The 7,953-nt window shown below is 37.7% G+C and overlaps 1 pseudogene; it reads left to right on the plus strand.

Moving 5' to 3' along the window:
• Positions 1–7,606, plus strand: part of LOC109677665 (metaxin-3-like) — a 58,092-nt pseudogene extending 50,486 nt beyond the window's left edge.
• The last annotated feature ends 347 nt before the right edge of the window (positions 7,607–7,953 follow it).

Raw genomic sequence — 7,953 nt, forward strand, 5'->3', positions numbered from 1 at the left:
CTCCAAACTTTCCCTGTTGTCAACACCCATTTTTCATCTTCTAGTTTGGGTCTTGTCTAGAAAGACTTTGCCCAACCAATGACAAATACGTTTACCTATAATTTCTTGCATTAGCTGTATTACTTAACTACTGCCTATCTATCTATGTATAGGCATAAGAAAGGGACACATTTAGGTACTTCTAGTGAATCACTTCTCTTCATAATATGATGAAAGAATTTTTTCATTTCTCCATTGTATTGTGTATGAATTTCACATATCAGTTTTCAACACACACCCATGCATCATTTTATTTTCCTGGCCTATTTATTTTTTCCTGCTCCCATATGGTATGAGCTTTTCTTTAACTAATAAAATGAATTATTTCTTAAAAGCTAGTAAGACAAGCCTCTACTCTTTCTTAGTTACTAAAATTCATTTACTGATTTTAAAAGAATCTCAGTTTGTTACAGGCTCATGTTTGTACAATGAAGACTTAAAAATCATTACTTGTAGTGCACTTGTCTTCTTCCATGTCTAATATCATATTCTATACTATTTCTTCCTTTATACATTGCTCAGGATCATATAGGCATTCTTTTCTCCAGCATTAAAAAGAAGCTACTTATCCTTGTGGAAAGTTTATCACAAAAGAAAGAAAGGAAAATGCTTTGAAGGAAGAAGGCATTATGTATAATTAGTGGCTCATCTCCTTCCCTCAGGATTTCAAGTCTATGACTCTGAAAGAAGTCATGAAGTCTTCATCCTCAAACAGGTAATGGATTTGAATCTGAATTCAACTAGCATAAAGCTAGCCAATAGTGCAGCCTGGTGAGAATTTCCAGATGTTCACAAAGGAAGAACTCAAGGGGAATTAATCAAGAACATTTAAGGAAGAATGATCCTCAGAACTTCTCTGGATGATTCCAGTTCTCCTAATTGCCCTTAAATATTATTTCCATATCCTATTCTATGTAAAATCTCCAGTGTATGTGCATTTTATAATATCTGTATATGAAGACAGTTCTGAAGTAAAGAAAAAAACTTTTTAAACCTGCTATTTAGAGTGGAGTGCAGCTCATTATTTAATTATTACATTTTATTATTCACTTAATGTCTATAGAATCAGTAGTAAGGCCCTTTCTTTAATTTCTCATTGGCAGCATGTTTCTTGTGTCTCTTTTTTTCTTTTCTTTTCTTCCTTGTTTAGTCTGGCTAGGTGTCTATCAAATTTATTGATCTTTTCAAATAAACACTTTTTGTTTTGTTGATTTTTCCTATTGCTTTTTGTTTCAAACATATTGATTTGTGCTGTTCTTTTTAGCATTTCCTTCCTTCTGCAGAGTGAGCATCTGTCTCACTTGTGGGAGTTTTGGGGGCTGGGTTTGGGTTGTACTAGGCACAACTTAGGTCCCCAAACTCTTGGGATTCTAACAAGAAGTCTGAGGTCTTGAGCTTACCTGAAATACAAAGAAGCCAAGAGAACTGTTGGTGGGGTCCTGAGCACTAGAAGGGGTGCCAAAAACACACAATGGCAAAAATACAGCCTCTCCAAGAAATGTTCCTAGGAAAATTGGATATCTGCATGTAGAGTCCTGAAACTACTTCTGTGACTCTCATCCTATATAATATCAACTCAAAGTGGTTTATGGACATTAATGTAATACCTGAAACATTGAAACTAGTGCAGAAGAGTAGGGAATGCAAAGGAACTATTAGACATAGGCAAGAACTTATTAAATAAAACTCCAATTGTTTATCAACTAAGAGAAAATACTGACAAATGGGAGGACATGAAATTAAAAAGCTTCTGGCAAACAAAAGAAATGGTCACCAGATGAAAGAAGTAGTCCCACAGAAAATCTTTCCCAGGTGCACATTTAACAAGGGATTAATAACCAAAAAATACAAGGAACTCAAAAAACTAAACTCCTCACAAAAATCAATGATCCAATGAAGAAATGGGCAAATGAAGTGAACAGAGTTTTTTCAAAGGAAGCAGTCCAAATGACAAAAAAATGAAGAAATGCTCAACATCCCTGACCTAAAGAAATACAAATCAATACCAAGTTAAGATTCCAGTTTACTGCCCTAGAATGGCTATAACAAAGAACACAAAAACAAATGTTGTGAGGGGTGTGTGGAGAAAAAGAAGCCCTCATATACTGCTCATGGGAATGTAAATTAGTGCAAACACTATAGAAAATATTGTGGAGGCTGTTTAAAAAACTGAAAATAGAATTGCCATATGATCCAGCAATACCACTCCTAGGGATATATGTGAAAGAATGTGAGTCAGGTTACAATGAAGACATCTTCACACCCATATTTATTGCAGCATTATTCACAGTAGCCAACTAGTATGGAAACAATTGATATGCTCCAGAAGAAGGAAATTTGTCATTTGTTGGTAAAGTCATGGGACCAGAAAGGTTCATCTTTTTTTGATGATACTGGAGTTTGATCTCCGGGCTTTATGCTTGCTAGGGAAGAGCATCATCATAGTGATGGTAAAGTTAATAATACAAGAAAAGGAGAAAAATAAAGAAAAAAAACCAGATATGCCATAAACATAAAGTTCAGTCTGCTTGGTAAAAGTTTTGAAGTTATTCCTTTGACATCCAATCATGATATTGGCTCTTGGTACCTTGAGTTTTGTTGGGAACGTGTGGAAATTGTTGAAGGAATTTTTTTCTTTTTTCCCCACTTTCCTTTGTCTTATAGGCTGTCCATTACAAGCAGGAATTGAAGTGGTCTCACCAGGTGACTATCTTGTGAGCAGTATTTAGTTCTTTCTGTCTACAGGGCAGATTGCAAATGGGGTCTGAGGTAACTCACTTCCAGTTCATGCAAGGTGGTCAGAGCTCTTGTTTTCACCAAGCAGCAGCTGCATTGCCCTATAGCTGCAACTCTGTCTGGTCGTCTCTTCCTCCTGAAAGGTGTGGAAATTCCATTAGAGTACCCCCTTCACTCCCATAAGACCAGCTCAGGGATCCCCTTCATGTTCCCTGCTTTTCTTGTGCTACAATCCATTCTTCTTCCTCCCAACTACTAGTTCATCTCCTTCTCATCCACTCTCTACTGATCTTTGCCCCCCCCACTATCCTTCCCCAACCTGTCACCACATTACCCCTTCCTCTTACATACACTCCACTCACTGATTAGCCTACTATACCAAACATACACACCACTGGCCCCTTGCATTACCTCTCAGAAACACCTTCCAGTATAACAGTGGAAATACACCTCAACACACACACAGGATACAAAACCCAGCAGATACTACACCTTTTCTCCCACCTACCCTCTTTATTTCCCACCTTTTTAGTGCCACCTTTACTAATTACTCAAATTTCTATATGTAGCCTAATAATCATAACAACCCCCCAAATCCCACTGTTTATAGATATTATCACCAAAGCATTTTCTATATAATATGTAAGCAACTGGTCTGGCATTGAACCTGTGAATTTGTTATTGCTAATTAAAAACTCCAGGAAAGGGACAGAAACATCATATCAACCTAGTTATCAACCGAGTCAGTCAAAATACAAAACCTAAATCAAGGGAAAGAATAAAGGAAGTTAAAACTACCAACTAGCCAATCAAGGACATAGTTGCACAGCAGCAACTGGGCCAATGGGGAGAAAAAGAGGGAAGGAAATTACACTCCTCAAAAACAAAACAAAACAATTTAATAAAGGATATAGTGGGAAATGAAGAAAATGGATACCAAGTTCCTGACCACAACAAAACAATGATAAATTTCACTAATGAGCCCAGTGAGACCCACAAAAAAATCACTCAAAGAAGAATCATGGAAGAGATTACTGAGAAATTCATGAAGAAGATACTAGACATGGTTAACAAGAAGGCGTAAGATGTACTCAAGAAATTTCAAGACACCACAAATAAGTAACATGAGAATAAACAGAAACAAACAAATGAACTTAGAGAAGACTTCAATAAATACCAAAGTGAAACAAAGGACAACATAAAAAAGAGATATATGAAATAAAGAAGACAACACAAGACAAAAAAGGGGAGTTGAACAAAGACATGGAAAAACTCAGAAAAACGAGTGAACCAGAAGTCGTGTATATAAAAAGTCCCTTTAGTCAAGCAAAAAACACAGATGAAGGCCACTGTAGCAGACTAGAACAAGTGGAAGACAGAATAGCAGAGCTTGATAATAAAATAGAAATTACAGAAAAAGCAGAGGAACCCTTAGTCAAACAATGCAAGAGCTGTGAAAGGAATATGCAAGAACTCACAGACTCCATCAAAAGACTAAACCTGAGAATCGTGGGCATTGAAGAAGAGGTACAAGCCAAAGGGAAGCATAATATGTTCAATAAAATAATAGAAAATTTCCCAAATCTTGAGGAAGATTTGCCCAGTCAGGTAAAGGAAGCCTCCAGGACACAAACAGACTTGACCAAAATAGAACCTGTTCATGGCATATTATCATTAAAACAACAAGCACAGAGAATAGAGAAAGAATATTAAAGGCTGTAAGATAGAAAAAATAATATATATTATTTATTGATGGGTAAACCCATCAAAATAAAAGCTGATTTCTCAAAAGAAAACTTAAAAACAAGAAAGGAATGGAGTGAGGTGTTTCTGGCACTGAAAGAGAATAACTGCAGGCCAAGGATACTCTACCCAGAAATATTATTATTCAAAATTGACAAAGCAATCAAAATCTTCCACAGTAAACAGAAACTAAAATAATACATGACCACCAAGCCACCAAAACAGGAGATTCTACAAGGAAATCTTCACACAGAAGATGAAAGCAAAGAAAACCATGAGTGGACTGGAAGTATTAAAATGCAGGAGAAGAAATGATAAGTAATAAGAGAGTGGCAGTGACTTGGCTGCCCACAATCAAATCATTAAACCACAAGACAACAATTCACCACATACCTATCAATATTAACACTGAATGTCAATGGACTCAACTCTCCCATCAAATGACCCTGTTTGGTAAACTGGATTAAGAAGGAAGATCCCACAATGTGTTGTTTACATGAGACCCATCATATTGACAGAAATAAACACTGGCTTAGGGTGAAAGGCCAGAAGATTTACCAAGTCCATGGCCCCCAAAACCAGACAGGAGTAGCAATATTTATATCAAAGTAGATTTCAAACTTACATTGGTCAAATGAAACAAAGAAGGTCACTTCATACTAATAAAAGTGGCAGTGTGACTCATGTTATTACATAGGCACCTGCAAACCTATGATTATTGGAGAACTACCTACAATAGCCAAGCTATGGAAACAACTAAGATGCCCCAGTAATGATGGATTAAGAAAATGTGCTACTTATACACAATGGAATTTTATTCAGCCACAAAGAATGAAATTTTGTCATTCACAGGTAAATGGATGGAATTGGACAGTATAATCTTAAGTGAAGTTTGTCCAGCTCAGAAGGACAAAAATTCCATGTACTCCCTCATATGCATATTATAGACCTAAAACTAATGCAGTAACATTATTGGACATGGGTCTCACACTAAGGGGAGACTGCACACTGGAGGAATACGGAATAGGAAAGAAACTAAATACTTGAATGTGGTTGATGTGCTCACTGTATAGGAATGAATGTGGTAATTTTCAATGGCCAGGGGCCACTATGGGTAGGGGACTAGGAAGCAGTGAAGAGGTCTGGTGGAGATGAACCAATTTGGGTGGTAATATATATATGCTTGGAAACATCACAAGGAATCTCCTTGTATAGCTATGTTTATCACAAACTAGCAAAAACACTATGTTTTTCTTATCTTTTATGTTTTTTCTTCCACAAAATTGGGAATGAGAGGGCAGAACAGGTTCTGTCTGGAAGTGGGAGGGATTGAATAATGTATACACATGTAAGTAAATGCAAAATAGGTACATTGTGTGTGCGGGTATTTGTGGGAGGGGGTGGTGTATAAGGGAGATGAAGGTGAGGGAATGTAGTTGAGAAGCTTCATATACATATACATATGAAACAAAATTCTTGCAATTGCATTAAGTGGAGTGGGAAGGTACTTGTGCTGAGAGGGGGGAGAAGGTGGGGCAATCTAATCAATGTAAAGTGTAAGGCTTTTTGGAAGTGTAACAATGAATTCCCCTGTACAGCAAATAAATCCTAATAAAATAGGAACAAACAAACAAAAATATGAAAAGGGAAAACTGGAAAATGTGTTGTCTGCAGCAGGCTTTGAGAAGCTGCAACATATTTCTGGGGATCTAATATGCTCCACATAGCCACAGAGTTGTGTGTACAGCACAGAGAGACTTTAAAATGTGCCAACCCATAGCTTTGGTTGGCTTTAAAGCAGTATGCAAGCAGGAAATGAAGGCTAAGAAAGTTGTAAATTTCCAGAGCACTCAGGGAATCACCAGTACACTCAAAGCACCCTCAGCAAATGTTGCAAGACATTAAACAAAGATTTAATAAGAATAGCAGCAATAACAAACCTCTGGTGAGAAGTGAATCTAATTTTAATGGTTACCACTTTGTGTTTTTATTATATGTGGATGGTTCAAGAAAAAATATGATATGAAAAAAATTAGCCATTTCACTCATTTCTCTGCAGCACTGTGGTATCATGGCAGGCTGGGATTCTGGTCAGTGCCTGCCTTGAGCTCACTTTTGTCAGTGAGTCACAGCCTGGCTTGTGATCCTGCATCGGCCTGGTGGAAGCATCGTGGCTCCTCTTTCTAGCTCCACGTTTTCTTAGCTTGCGAAGTCATGTGGGTGGTGGAGGTAAAACCCCACCCAGCTTGGCATCCCCAGGACCTATGGGGGGACATGGTCTATCAAAGTCAGGAAGTTGGAGCACAATCTGGGACTGAGAGCAGAGGAGGGAGCTGGCCTGGATATCTGCCATCTCTGTCCTTGGGGGTCGGACCATGAAGGAAAGCTGCTCTGCACATTTGAATTATGCCCTCATTCTAAAATGTTTTACTGCAAACTGCTTCGGACACACTTGAAACTCAATGTGATAAACAGCACCTTCTTAGTCTTTCTGATGACCAAGAGGTGATGTACCAGTTTCTCAGCCTGCAAAATTACTAAATTTTTTAAGAAAACAGAAATATAATGCTGATTATGAACTCTTCACAAAGCAAGGAGTGGATACACTGGCTTACATAGTTCTCCTTGAGGAGAAGCTTCTCCCTACCGTGCTTCACACATTCTGGATTGAGGGTGACAATTACTTTACTGGTACAAAGCCATGGCTTGCTTCATGAATTCCTTTTCCCTTGTGTTTTCTCTTGAGTTTAATCCTTCCTGGAATGATGTCTAGGGGAGCACTGAATAGGATTCTCCTAACAACAGGAGAGCCCCCCTCTATTATGTTCAAGAAGTGGAAGCACAGATATACAGAGATGCCAAGGAGTGCCTAAATCTTTTGTGAAACAGATTGGGAACATCTCAGTTTTTCTTTGGAGATATACTTTCTACATTGGATACTGATGTGTTTGGTATTCTTACACCTCTTTATACAGTATGGTTTCCTAACATTCAGTTACAAGAACATCTGAAACAGCTCTCCATCCTGTGTCACTTTTGTGATGACATCCTAAAGAGTTACATTAGGCTTAGTCTCAGAGATGGATGACAATTTTCACCAAGTCCCTCAGCTTTCTCCTTGGAAACTGCCAATACTCAAATTGACTCCAGCAGAAGAAGAGAGTAATTCCTTACAACAGCTATCACCCTGACAGTCAGCATGTTTTGTAGCCTAAGTCTTATGATTGTCTAGGTAATTTCTTACATTGAGGATGTGACAACAAAAAGAAAATACTGCTCTTAGGTGTATGGAAAACTCTAAAACAAAAAACTCTCTATGACATCTGTATTTGTTTTTTAAATAAGGAGGCTTGTGTTCTAGCTTGGCAATGCATTTTAAATAAAGGTGAATGGTAAATGAATGTGTTAGGGGAAAACACATTGTACTGTATACCT

This window comes from Castor canadensis, chromosome 5 (genome assembly GCF_047511655.1).
Source record: "Castor canadensis chromosome 5, mCasCan1.hap1v2, whole genome shotgun sequence".
Classification (NCBI taxonomy): Eukaryota; Metazoa; Chordata; class Mammalia; order Rodentia; family Castoridae; genus Castor; species Castor canadensis.